At 38.3% G+C, this 14428-nt stretch overlaps 2 protein-coding genes across 17 annotated transcripts in view; one reads left to right on the forward strand and one right to left on the reverse strand.

Annotated features, from left to right (window-relative positions):
* LOC144324117 (uncharacterized) overlaps positions 1–14428 on the forward strand; it is a 582294-nt gene that overhangs the window by 129716 nt on the left and 438150 nt on the right. Inside the window, exon 1 of one of the 9 annotated variants that reach the window (XR_013389516.1) lies at positions 11238–11380. The exons of 7 other annotated variants lie outside the window; for them this stretch is intronic. The gene's annotated coding sequence lies outside the window, so the exon portion shown is untranslated. Of the gene's footprint in view, positions 1–11237; positions 11381–14428 lie in introns of those variants that run through there. One more of the 9 variants, XR_013389520.1, reaches the window with a different exon arrangement.
* FSHR (follicle stimulating hormone receptor) overlaps positions 1–14428 on the reverse strand; it is a 167947-nt gene that overhangs the window by 62596 nt on the left and 90923 nt on the right. The gene's annotated exons all lie outside the window — the stretch shown is intronic.

Raw genomic sequence — 14428 nt, forward strand, 5'->3', positions numbered from 1 at the left:
TTTGCCCTTCCCCAAATGGCTCTCATCTTCTTTCCAGTCTCTGTTTTCACTCTGTAATTCATAATTACTCTCCCTTTTATACCTCACCATTTTCCACCTCATTAACTCTTATTCTTGGCATAAAAGTGCCTCCTTTATGGGATACAGTGAAGGAACAAGAAGGAATTCACATTTGGCCACTTCTGAATTTGAGTTGGATTGATTCTTATTTTCGCCTTTGGAATGCACGAATGTAGCACCCTTAAAAGCATCCTGCATGGAAAACTGATACCATCCTGCCCTTTGCTACATTTTCAGAATTTCTTTGAATTCTGAAATTTAGGGTCCCATTTTTACTGACTACATATTTCATTGATTTTATTCAATTTCTGAGCAGATTTCTCCATCTTACATCAAATGGCAGTTGAAAGCACTACTCTAGGGCTACCTTTGCCACATGTTGGTACTGAAAGTATCCCTATTTTTACAGCAAAGGGCTGTATAGTCAGGAAAAAGGAAGTAAGTCTTGAAAAAGAGATTCCTATTTTATAAGACTTTGGAGACTTTGCCACTGCCTGGAGAAAAATGCCATCATTTTAGAAAGTTGAGGAGGAGAATGGACTGTCTTTTGATCTGAGTCTGATTTAGCCGGTTAAGGGCACCCAAGATTTTGAGAATCATCAACCTAGTTCAGTATATATTCAGGCCTTTTCTATGCCTTGGAAACCTTTGTTTAAACAAAAACTTAGCAGCAAAACAAATAATGATGGGATTATTCCTGTTGAGGTCTAGGGTGTTGGCTGTGGGGCAGAAGAAAAGAATGCATATTTCCCCTCTCTCTTTAGCAACTTCTGGGGGAATTTTTGTACTCCCATGCATGTCTGTAATTTGTGAAATGCACATTTGTCCTTTACTAATATAACGTCTGGTAACAAGATCTTGTTAGGAAGACGTCTTTTAGAGAATGTTTTTTGTTTTGTAGTATGCCTAAAAGGAGAATTTTACAGTATCAGCAAAGGACGGAAGGCAGGCCCTTGAGTGGTTATCTTTTAGATTTTCATGTCCTACACATGCATCCTTTCTTTTTTTCCCGGAGTAACAAAGGAACAAGAAGCTCTATTTACACAGGTAATTAATAACTGAGCTGGTCTAGGTGAAGATGTTCTTTATGATAAGAGTGCATTTTCGTTCATCTACTTAAGCATTTTTTTTTGCTGAGGCTGTAGACACTGAGTCAAGGCTAACTAGGAAAAGAGATATGTATGTTAGGAACTAGGCAACAGAGCTAGTATTGTAGACCCATACAAGTACTCATAGATTCATCTAGGCTGTGTGAAGCTGGCAAAGTTATTTAAATTCTCTGAGCCTCTGGGGCACCTGGGTGGCTCAGGGGTTGAGTGTCTGCCTTTGGCTCAGGTCATGATCCTGGGGTCCTAGGATTAAGTCCCACATCAGGCTCCCTGTGGAGAGTCTACTCCTCCCTCTGTCTTCGTCTCTGCCTCTCTCTGCATGTCTTTTGTGAATAAATAAAATCTTAAAAAAAATCTGAGCCTCAGTTTCTTCATACCTGAAGTGAGGACAATAGTATTTACCGACAAAACTTTGTGAGGACTGACTACTAAATAATTACATGTTAAGTATCTAAAGCTTAGTAAGTATTAAAGAGATGTTTATTATTATTTTGTTCTAGAGTTTAGTGACTATAAATCCCTGGAGGTCAAGGACTTTGTTAAATTCATAGCTTGTAACCTCTGCACCCGGCAGGCGCTCCACAAATGTGTGCTGATTGGACAGATGACATTCACAGGATTTGAAATCCTTTGCCTTACATTGATTAAAGTAAACTTTACCCTCACACCTAACTAACAGAGCAGGAAGGAAACTCACCAATTTTAAAGGCAACCTTTATAGTTTTCTCCAAGGAAGCCTTCTCTAATCCTTGGAATTAAGACATTTGCTTTCCTCTGAGCTTCCCCAGCACATTCCTTGTGTCTTTATCAGAGTATTTTATATTGTTGAACTTGTAGTTACACTGGCTGTGCGTCTGTCTGTAGGCTCCCAAGGGCTGGATCTATGGCCACTGTCACATTTTCAATAGTACTGAACCTATCCCATCATACACAGAGGGATTTCAATTCTTTTGAGCTGGAGGGAACAGACGTTAACAGTGCTTTAGTATTTTTGGCACCAAATCTCAGATTCCTCTGTAGACCTCTTCTTCAGACACACTGAAGAGAATACAATTTCTGCCTTTGAGGAGCTTCTAATCTAATATGAAATTGTAACATTGTCTTCAGTGCAACTGATTCCAGAGCTTCCTGTTGAACAAGTGATTGTTGATTGTCTAAACTGGTGTGAAAGAAGGAAAAGCTGTCATCTCATGAGGAAGGAAGAATAAGTACTGAAAGGTTTGGTGATTTGCCTAAGGCCATATACCAAGTTAGAGAAGTGGAAGCTAGGACTGCCAACTCCCATCTCACAATGCAGCATCTTTGTGTTAATGATCTCAAACCTAATTTTTAGCTATGAATAGTCCCCTCCTTCCTGCCTGTCCGTGATACTTTTTTTCCCTTTTCCCCTAAAAATGTAAGTATTCGGAGGAAAAGAAATACATTCTGACCAAATGTGCTTTTGGTAAAAATTCTAGGACCAATTTATTACATCAAGTCCTGTTTTAGATTTCAGAATTCATTTGAATATATTAGTTGCACAATTTGTATATTTTCCTCTGTCACCAACCACAAGCAATTTCCCCCTTTTTAGGATCATTGTATCTTTAAATGTAAGACATAAGACACAAGAATTGCCATAGCAACTTGCTTTCCAATTAGACTGCAATTGCTGACAATCAATACGATCAGACAAGGTCAGTGACGGAATATGCTCTGCAGTATTTAAAGGGAGCGGGGAGGTGCAGGGACAATGAGGAAATGAGAAAATTATTGGAAAATCTTTCCCTAGAGTTGAGAGTGAGTCCTTTATTGCCTGCTGCTTCTGGAACCTAAGGAGATATCGTATAGTAGCAAGAGTTTATAATCTGCCAACAAGAGCAAGGGAACAGAGGCAGAGAGATGCTCACTTTTTTCTTTCTTCTAGTTCCCAAAACTTAACAGGACTGAAAATCACCAACTTGAAAGGGAGGATAAATAATAGGAGAAAGTCGGGTGTTAATGAAGAGGCAAATGCAGGGGAGCTCTTTCAGCTCAGGGAAGGGAGGGTATTTGAGAGTGAATGGGACAGCCCACAGCCAAGTTTGCCTAGTGGCTCATGAGAGCAGAGCTTGGGTCCGGGCATCATACGAAGGTAGTTGGCCTTAAGCCCTGAATCATCTGAGCCTGTTTCAGTGACTTCCTGCCCGCTACCCTTCCCTGTAATAGTCTCTGCTTTAAAGACAAGTCATTCACCTCAAAGTGTCTGTTTCTGAAAACTGATGACAATCTTGATTGAGGAGGAGGGCATCGCACTGATTGGGGATGATGGAACGCATAGCTGAAGTATTCTGGGACACAATGGAACACACAGCTCAGGTAATTTCAGGCAAAACAGAGCACATAGCTGAAGTACTTTTGGAGCCTTTGGGAATTTCTGGAGCCCCTTAAATCACATTTGTGACCTACCGTGATTTCATAGAAGGCTCCAGGACCTTACCCAGTCAAGGAAAAGATGAAATGAGGTCATTGTTCTGGTGGCCAAATTGTAGATGCAGCTCAAACATAAGGTAGCATTGTGGAAAGCAAACATAAAGTCACACTCTCTGGAAGCATTTGTGTTGAGGAGACAAGACCCAGGGTCCAGAGCACTCAAATATTTAATGTCCAGGAAAGCTTGGACTAAGTTTCTGCCTGATGCTCCCTTTCCCTCTCCCTTCCCCCTTCCCAGTCATTCTTTGCTTGAGAACTGAGTACGTGGAAGCCAATTCTAAGATGGGAGAGGATGAGAATGGGCTCCTGAGAGCTGGTGAGTTGAGGCCCTGTGTTACCAGAGTATTAGAGCATCACCTGATGCTAGCAAGATCCTGAGTATTTAAGGAGAGCTAACATGCTAAACCTGTGGTTAGCATTCCCAAGTATATCTCCTCCAAAGTCTCTGTGCCCTTGAAACATCTTTATTAAAAAAAAAAAAAAAAGATTTATTCATTTATTTGGGGGGGGTGGGAGTGGGGGGAAGAAGGTGAGAGAGAGAATCTCAGGCAGGTTCTCCACGGAGCCAGGAGCCTGACGTGGGGCTCAATCTCATGACCCTGAGATCATGACCTTAGCTAAAACCAAGAGTTGGATGCTTCACTGATTGAGCCACCCAGGTCTCCCTTGAGACATCTTCAGAACAAAACCATGTCTGTAGGATCAACAGCCTTGGTTTTAGGTTCCCGCTTTGTTACAGTGATATGACATGGGACAGACTCTTTACAAATCTTATGTATGAAGTAAGTAAACAATTCTCGCATCTACTTCATATTATCAAAATCAAAATTAAGTGATATTGGTGAAAGGATGTGTTAAACAGTAAAGCATTGAACATATAACCATGTTTTTGAAGTGATTAGAAGGACTATCACTGCTGTTATTACTATTATTTTTCTTTGAGGATAACCCCACTCCGTGCCTCATTCTGTACTCCTTTTCCTCCTTTCCATTAGGCTTTTTCTCCTTACCATTAGAGATAAAACTCATAACCAATCTAACAAATTGACCGGAAGCTATCACTATACATCTAGTATTTCTATCCTCCAGAGAAATAGTGAAATTTAACATATAACATGATGCTGGGAGGTAGAATTTAGGCAGGAGTGATGAATGTGAGAAGCTGTATTAACTTAAAATTCTATTTTGTGGGGATGACCCCCCTCCAGTGCCCTTCACCTAAAGCTGCAGATGGGGTACTACTTTTACTTATACAGGTAGCTATTCAGTGTGACACTTGACATGTTTTTAGTGTCTTCAAGTATCCATACTGGTCTTTATAGGCTTTATATTTTATACAAAGCATTGCTCTTTTAGAATATGGGGTGGCTATATTAAAGATAAACTGTATTCTGATATGTTGCTGGAAAGACAAATCACAGGATTGTAGGAGGGGGGAGAGGGCAGAAAAAAGTAACAATATCCTAAGGAGGTTCTTATACGCAACTTGGTTCTGTTGGCATGGCTTTCTCAAAGGCTTAATTTGACTTCACACTGCCTTTCATTTTCAAAGGGTTGTTACCAGTGACAGAAGGGACCAAGGAGAAGGAGAACTTTATATACATTAACATCATGCCCGTCCAAGATGCTGAGCCATGGGGTGTAACTCCTTACCAATACCACCAGGAAATCATTTTGGATCACAGAGAACTTCGTAGTGATGCCTATGTTGACTTTAACCACTCCTTTACCCTACTTACCCCAAATGGGATTTCAGGCTGTGCATCTACCCTGAATTCTAGTCCTCTATCAAAATGTGTTAATAATATTAGAAAATTAGAGAACTACAGAATTTGTCAGTGAAAGGACGAAAGCATCTTAGAAATCATTTATTTCAACTTCTTTTGGAATCTAAGACCACAAGAGAGTGACTGTTCTGTAGCTGCTCTAGATTACATGGGTGCTGGTGGTTTGTATTTCTGAGCATCAGCTTTGCTATATATATGTATGTGTATATATATATATATACATATATATTTAAAAGATTTTTATTTATTCATGAGAGACACGGGGGGGGGGGTGGGGGTGGGCAGAGACACAGGCAGAGGGAGAAGCAGGCTCCTTGCAGGGAGCCTGACGTGGGACTCGATCCCGGGTCTCCAGGATCGTGCCCTGGGCCGAAGGCAGCGCTAAACCGCTGAGCCAACTGGGCTGCTCAGCTTTGCATTTTAATAAAGGACTGCAATTTTTAAACCATGAGTAAGATGAGCATTTCAAGCACCCTGGTAGGCAAGTAGGAGAGATCTTAGAGCAAATAGGGCTTTAGATATTTCTTAGTTCACAAAATGTGGAACTTGATGCATCCTGTTTCAGGTGAACATCACCAGCAAGTTCAGGCATGTAGCTTTAATTTTAAAAGTTGAGCAACACTTATTTTCCTCCCATTCTCAATCTCATCCTACCACCTACAGTCAGTGCAGACAGGTAGATAGAGATTGTATATGCTAGATTGCAAAGGTAAACATGTTACCATGTATTTAAGAATCTCTGCTGTGGACATTAAAAACCTACTTACCCATTTATATTAAATAGACTTTCAACAAGGTTAATTACTATTCATATTTCCTACCAGAACTATATCTCAAAATTGTCATGAGAGAAACAGTGGCTGATGTTTTGCTGCTCAAGAAAATTATTTCCTTCTTCTTCAGGGGTGTGAAACTTATTATCACCAAAGAAGAATTTACTGTTCTTGTTCTCTATTTTTTCATCTCTACTCATCCTTTCTTTTCATTATTGGTATATTTAGTCTCTACCCTATACTTAAACATGTTGAAACTTTGAATGTCCCCCAAAGATATACTCAAAAAGGCTTGTAGACTCTCTTGCTAAGCATTCTTGCTACCTGCCATCAGTTCAACATTATTTTACTTTGATATCTAAGCTTCTCAAAAGCTGGTTAAACACTTAAACTCTATATTCTCTTATGGTCTGGGAGTCTAAAATACGATTCTTGCTAATGTTTGTCCCCCCAAAACAAAGGCCTCATAAATGCAACCCGCTTAGGAGCTAGTGGAAGGGAAAGCTGGAATGGGCTTTGTACTGCTAGAGAATGGGGAAGGATGAAGAAGGATGGAACCAACATGAAAGCCAAACTTAGAAGGGGAGCAACCAGATAGTCCTCTGCCCAATCTTTGAATCACCTTCTCTCAAATAGTACCTTTCTGTAAACTAGTAAAGCCAGTTTAATGCTAGTTTCTAAACAGGGAAAAGGATCAGGAGTCAGAACTATGTTTAAGTTTTCTGTAAAATAGCTGTTGCCCCTTTGGCCACTAACTTAAATGGGGGCTGAGTAGTCTCATGATTCATGTGAAGATGTTAATATCTATTTATTACTTTTCTAGGATGCTGTGAGGATCAACTTAGTAACATGTGTTGAATAGATAAGTGAACAGTAGGTAGAAAAGTGCTTTGAAAAGTTACCAAATTTTTTAAAGGCAAAGTATAAAACTAAAGCAGTCATAATACTACCTGGCTTTGGACTTGCTATGGTGGTATGAATCATCTAGTTTGTGATTGGACTTAATTACTACTATTAGATCCATTATCCCAACCCCACCTTCTCATCCCATAATTTTAAGATACCTGTTTCTGTTTTAAATTCTCAGCTATCCTCACATGTAAACGACAGGATTTAGCTTGTTCAGTTTTTGATGTTGAATGCATTCTTTCATGTTTAGATATTGTTTATGTGGGATAAGCCCCAGTTTGTCAAGGCAGAAGGTAATCTAAGCTAAATCTTCCATTAAGATGTTGTTACCTCCCTCTAACCTCTTCCTGTTTTCAAAGGAGAGCCAGGAGAGGGTAATAGATTATTACAAAGAATGGAAGAGTAATGTTGGGAGTTCCAGCTATTAAGGAGATCAGAGAGGAGGGCTTCCTTACCTTCAAATACATAGGGATGTTGGATAAACACTTACAAAATAGCTAATTAAGAAACAATGATTGTGACTCCACCTCCCAACCTGGTCAAAATGGTCAATGTACAGAGGAACCAAAGAACCAAGGAAAAATTCTAATTAGCTTAATAACTGGGTCTTGAAGCTTCAAAACCCACTTGGGAAGATGAGCCCAAATTGCACATTTGTTTTTGAGAGGCACTAGAGCTTAATTACCTGCATAAAGTCAAGAGTTAGGAAAAGTGCACATAGAGAAATGGGGACTCTAAGATTGCACTTCGTGACTGAGGAAATCATCAAAGAAGTGGCCTAGGCTCTAGGTAGAAATGGTCACCTGCAAGTATTTAATGCCAGGCCAATGATATATGATTATGTGAATGAGAATTCATATCATCCACTGGGTTCAGTGAACTCAAGCCAAGAAATTAATAGAAAGATCATAACAAAACTGGAGAAAATGAAAATGCTTGATGGCAACAAATGAGAAACTATGTGTTTGGGTGTTTCTATATCTAGAGCATAGGGCTCCAACTGAACACACCTCATCCCTTCTAAGATGGGCTGAGGGTAAATGCTATAAATCATACAAAGAACATACTAGAGAGAATATTTATACCTCAATGACTAAGGATTAAAATAAGACTAAGTGATTTAATAAGCATACTTGAAATGTCTAAAGATAAATGTCTGGAAGTCTTAAGATATAACAGGAGAGTGTGGAAAAGGACAATGTTTTAAAAAAAAACTACTGTGCAATGCCTGGGTGGCTCAGTGGTTGAGTGTCTGCCTTCTGTTCAGGGAGTGATCCTGGGATCAAGTCCTGCATGGGGCTCCCCACAGGGAGCCTACTTCTCCCTCTGCCTATGTCTCTGCCTCTGTGTGTGTCTGTCTCATGAATAAATAAAATCTAAAAAAAAATTAAATAAAAAGAACTACTGAAAAATACTGATACAAGAGCATGCAATCAAGATCATTAAAAACTAAATAAATGGATCAAGTAATGGACTAGATTATTGAAAAACAAAGGGAATGAATTGGAAAATAGATGAGGCAATCACTCATAATGTAGCTCCCAGACAAAAAGATGGAAACAGCAATGCTAAGTGAAGAGACATGCAGAATTGTATAAGAAGTTCCAACATAAATCTAATGGTAGATTCAGAAGAATGATGAAGAGGGTAAAGATAACAATGAAAGCTTTTCCAGAGTTGATAAAAGACCACCTTATTTTGAGGAAACCACTAAGCCACAAGCATAAAAAATTTAAAAAAAATCCTTACTCAACAGTAAAACTATAGACAAAGAATATCTTAGAAATTATCAGAGAGGAAAGACAGACTAGCAGAAAGTAGGCTGACACAAACTTCACAGAAGCAATAATACATAGTAGAAGATAATAGAGTTCTTTGCTGAGTAGAAATTCTGGTCAACCCAGGTTTATAAATTCACCTAGACTATAAAGAATTCAGGAGGGGGCAGAGAAAACTTTTTCAGACACATAGAGAATGAAGAAAGCTTATAAGTCTTAAATGTGAAGAACAATTGAACAATTTTCATCAATAAGAAAATGAAACCCAGAAGAACCAGAATTTAAGAACAAAATCCTTGGCAAAATGTTAGTAATGCTAAAAAAAAATTAAAAAATTAAATTAAAAATGAGAAGTATTTTTTTTTAAAGTGCTAGACAAAAATGACATGGAAAATTGCAAGGAGGAGACCAGAATTAAAGCATTTGGAGGTTCTTGCGGTCAGGTGGAGCAAAACAATGTTATTAATTTGGGAGTTTGATAAATGTCTTAAAAATGGTAAAGTAATAATAAAATAACCTGAATAGAACATCCAAATTCCAGAACAGTAGAGAGGAAAAAGAGAGACTAAAGAAATTGTATGGTGACTTTTCAAGCACTAATAGGAAAGGTTTTATTATATGTGCACATATGTGTGTATGTGCTGGATGCTGAATATTTTTCATAGCTTACAAATCTATTTTCATTTAATCCTGTGTGTGTGTGTGTGTGTATGGTGTATATGTTGTAAATGAAAGCAAAGTTTCAACACTTAGATAGACCTAGAATGACAAATTTTCTAGGTTATTCCTTTTGTAGCAAGTACAGTTGTATATACTGCTACAGTTATCAGATTATCTCTGAGAAACCAGGCTGCAGGTACAGGCACTTCTAGGGGACCTTTTACATGTTATTTTCTGGGCAGTTTTTGAAGGAGCCCAAGATCTGCCATTTTGTGTGTTGCCAGGCCCTGACATCTTTTATATCAACTTTCCTCTAATGATAGTTAACATCCATTAATAAAGACAGCATATCACAGATCCCCTTTCAAAAAGGACTCTGTCTAGAACGCTTTCCATACTCAGCCTTCATGGAGGCAAGTTCAAAAAGGAAAATGATTCTCTACTCTCTCATCTTCCTTCCAAAATCATTAACAAAATTGTATTTTCCTTGTTTAAGAGCCTGTTCAGTGTTTTCTTGTTGTTTTTTGTTTTTCCTTCTGTATTCTGTAAAGTTTTATGTTCAAACTAGAAGTGAAATATTCTTTGCAAGTTCCTACTTTTCACCCAAACTGATCGTTTTTACATATTGCAGTCATGGATGAGTTCTAGTCTTTCTGAATTCTGGTCTTGCCCTTATCTTTAATACTTTAACAGCCATGTATATCCTCTGAAACATTTTTTCATCATACAGCTATGTAAAAAAAAGTAGGTTACAAAAGAACATGTATAGTATAATCTCATTTTAATTTTTAAATCTCATTTTAATGAAAAAAAGTGTGTCATCAGAGGAAAAAATTGTAGAAGGCCGTCCACCAAAATGTTAACATTGGGTATATCATTGTTGAATTACATAAACTTATTGTTCTTTTTAACTTTCTCCACTGTTTAATGTTTTTTTTTCCAACAGCAAGCCTGCATTGCTTTTATAGTCAGAAAAGGTTTCTATCCTAATTATTAAAAACAGAAAACTAAACCATTTTCATCACAGACTGCATTCCTGGTTGCACCACTTGGGTGATTCTATAGGTTGCCGAAAGAAGGGAGACAGTATGTAAGTACACAGAGCCTTTGAAACAATATATGCTGTGGTTTGAGAAGCTACTTGAAAAGCAGTTGTTGCCAACTCTGTTTTTCCTATTCAGTTGCAGTTAGGTTTATTTTAGGAATAAGCCCACTACTGTGGTGGTCACTGAGATGTCATAGTATGGTAAAACCAACATGAAAGTTGAGTATCTTATAGAATGTTACACCTCAGACCAGTGCAGTAAGTCTTAGAATTCTGAAGCACTCCTTATCCCCCTTATCTTGTTATAATTTTTCTCCCCTGCTATCCCTCAGAATTTATCTTACTCTATTAAAAAAACCTTGATTTTTAAAAACTTTTTTATTTAAATTCCAGTTAAGGTACAGTGTGTTATTAGTTTCAGTCTGTAACATAGTGATTCAATAATTCTATTCATCACCTGGTGCTCATCTCAGCAAGTGCACTCCTTTATCTCCATCACCGAGTTACATGATTTTTAAGAAGTTTATTGCTCATTGTCTATCTCCTGTTCCAAGAATCTAAACTCCTCAAAGGCAAGCTCCTACTTCTCTTTGGTCAATGTTGTCTTTCCAGTGTCCGGTGCACTGCGAGTGCTCATTAAATACGTGCTGAAGGTAGGAGTACACACTAAATGGTTACATAAATAGGGAGAGAGCAGTGGTAACACTGAAGGCTGGGCAACAGTAGAAATGGGAAGGTAAGAAAGGGGGATAACATGGATATGGGGACCTGAGGAGCCTAGTCTGGCTGTCACAGAGGATCTTTGGAGGTGAGTAGTATCAAAGCTGGTGGTTGGGCTGGAGAGAAACGCTAAAAGGGATTTGAAAGTAAAAAGGAGCAATTCAAAATAAGGAGTGAGCACACTCAGGGGATGTGCTGAGAACAGTGAAGATTTCCTAACATGGCATTAAGTTAGGGCTCTGCCACTGAAATGGAGGGAATAGTCTCTTTCCTTGATTTACTATAAAGGAAAAGTGGATACTGGTATAAAATTCAGAATAAGAATGGGTGATGGTTTCTTTCATTGTCTGTCTGTGATAATATTACCTGAGTCAAACACTCAGGGTTTAAAGGCTTTGCATTTGAAATCATTTTCAATTCAAACCACTGGCTATGCAAGACGGCTATACTCGTGCAGAAACAGAACATTTAAGGAGATACAGACCTTTTTATTTAGGCTTCTCTGAAACTCTAATTAAATGAAATGGATCTGTGCCTCATGCTTAGCTCTGATTTTTTCATACAATGCATTTGAAAGTCATACCGTGGATATGTATTTGAGCATTTTGGTGATGCTAATTTGTGATGAGTGCGGATAGAAATGAAATTCACTCAGTATAAAATGTTTACATGCTACAGTGAGCACGCCTTTGCTGTTTCTGAAGAGACAGCCTGCCTTTTTGCTTAGTCCACCTTCTGAGGGTGACATGTCAGGGAGTTCCTCCTGCCATGGAGAAATCTTGTTACACTGGAAAATGGAAATTGTAATTAGGATGGGCAGAAGAGATCTGTCTTCTTTCTAGAAATGTGCATGTCTTTTAAAAGATTTCCGAGCTTCATGAAAAAATATTTTAGTCCTCATATTATCTTGGATTAACGGCCCTAGAGGATTTTTTTTTATTTTTAAAATTTTTCAATTACTCAAAGGAACACCCAAGATGGTAGAAACGATTGTAATAAAATAATCTAGAATTGAAAGGGAATCTAGTCTGAGGAGTCCTAGACTGGGGAATGCATTTTGCCTTGAGATTAACCTTTGACATCCTTGCTTGAAGGGAAGGGATAGACTTCCTCAACCTAAAAGGAGGGTCTAATCATGAGACATTTAAGAAGTGAAGAGGAAGAAAACATGCTGGAGAAATAATGCAATGATAGTGGCTTAAAGTACATTAATCACTTTCCCACCATGTCATAGCAATTGATTTTGGAAATATTTCCAAGATGTTGGCAAGGCAAGCATATTTTATATTGTGGACTCTAGAGCTGGTACTTTTGAAACGTTTCCTTCCCAAGCTTTGCCCAGTGGCCTGATTCTAGGACATTTAACTTTTGAATTAAAGATGATCATCTCCTGAGAGTGAGAATCAGGCCAGATTAGATATCAATAGGGACACGAGGAGATTTTGAGTACCAAAGAAGGAATGATAGAACAAGCAAAGTGTTCAAGTAGTTTAGATAATCCTAAAATAGGGTTATCAGAACAGTGTGGTAAGTCTCAAAAAGGGCAGGGGCAATTTGACAAAGAGGGAGTTAAAATTTATCAATGCTTTTTATAAAGACCTGAAAAATTCATTGCCATCAACATGGCCACAAAACCCACCAATGTGTTTGTTACTATATCTTTTGAAGCCTTTCAAAAGACCTAGTTTTGCTTTTAATAATATAGTAGTCAACATTGGAATGACAATTTTCTTTTTTTAATGGCTGTAAATGTGGCATATTAAGCTGGAAAGAACCAAATGGATCTGTAAGTTTGGTTATCCCTGGACTCTGAGAAGCTGAAACAGATTAGGATGAAAAACACAGAGATAATGAGGAAGGGGCATATTTAGTTTAGAGAAATCCTGCCATTTGCATTAAGTATAAGATTACCAAGAAGCAGAGACTGGCTATTGTGTTGTGTCACCCATGGGCTCATTGACCAGCTATAGCCTATTTATTATCCTGACATGGACAACATTTTATGAAGAAAAGGCAGAATAGATCAGATCTTAGAGCATTTAAAAAGCCATACCAAACTTTCTCATCTCCCTATAATAGAGAAAACTAGACTCAAGAAAGTAAGCATTTGCTTGATTTTTCTCAGAGGAATCGGGAAAACACTATTGTTCTTTGGGTAGGAGCAGAATAGAATATTCTCCTTTCTGACTTCATTCTTGCACAAGTTCAGGAGAGCACTAAAGAACTTTTACTTTGTTCTCTGGAGGGAGAATTACTTGGAGCTAGGACATGTGGTTGTACCAGATTATCCCACTTGTGGTTTGTCATTTCTATCTGCGCTTCTGACTGGGTTGTGGTAGTAGTAGTATATATTTATTATTTACACCATGAATGTAATCTACAAAATTGGAGAAATTGGACAGTGAAGGCCCTGAAGTGATTTTATATGTGCCCTAATCTGACACTGTAATTGGGGTGAGAAAAGACGATATGTATAAATCTCCCATTTCCTTTGATTCTACATAAACCCAGCCTAAGGGACATGTACTCTGTGGAGAGCTGACCTCTTTAACAGTGGCTCCTTTAAAAAAAAAAAAAAAACAGTGGCTCCTCCAAATCAGTGACACTAAGCAGTTTTAAATGTAATTTGTGTCTGTCTATTGTACACAGACCATTACACTATCAGGACATTGATGGACAAGCACCTAGCATCTTATGTATAGGATCATGGATGGGACATAAAAGAAGTTAATATCCTAGTGAATTCAGGTGAAGTGCATGGAGCTTCTTTTCTTCTCCATTTGGAACTTTCAGAGCTCAGTGGGAGCCCATTGTACATAATGTGATCAAAGGGCAAAGACTGTGGAAGCCTGCAGAAGCCTGCAGACCTCTTTAGAGAGACGTCAGATCCCCAGTATGACTTTGAATCTAATTCATTCATATCTGCCACTCAGAACATTTCCCCCTCTCCCCTTTGATTATGGAAATCCTACTGTCGCCATAAAAGGTTCCCTGGTTTTTCTGTTCTACACTGGTCTAACTCCCATCAATTTGAACTGCTTTCAGCACCCAAGGTCTGGACAGCAACATTTAGAGGCTACTTCTGGTTTATGTCCTGTTTTATGAATTCTTCTTATGTCTATAATTACATTACAAA

The sequence above is a fragment of the Canis aureus genome, chromosome 11, assembly GCF_053574225.1.
Source record: "Canis aureus isolate CA01 chromosome 11, VMU_Caureus_v.1.0, whole genome shotgun sequence".
In the NCBI taxonomy this organism is placed as follows: Eukaryota; Metazoa; Chordata; class Mammalia; order Carnivora; family Canidae; genus Canis; species Canis aureus.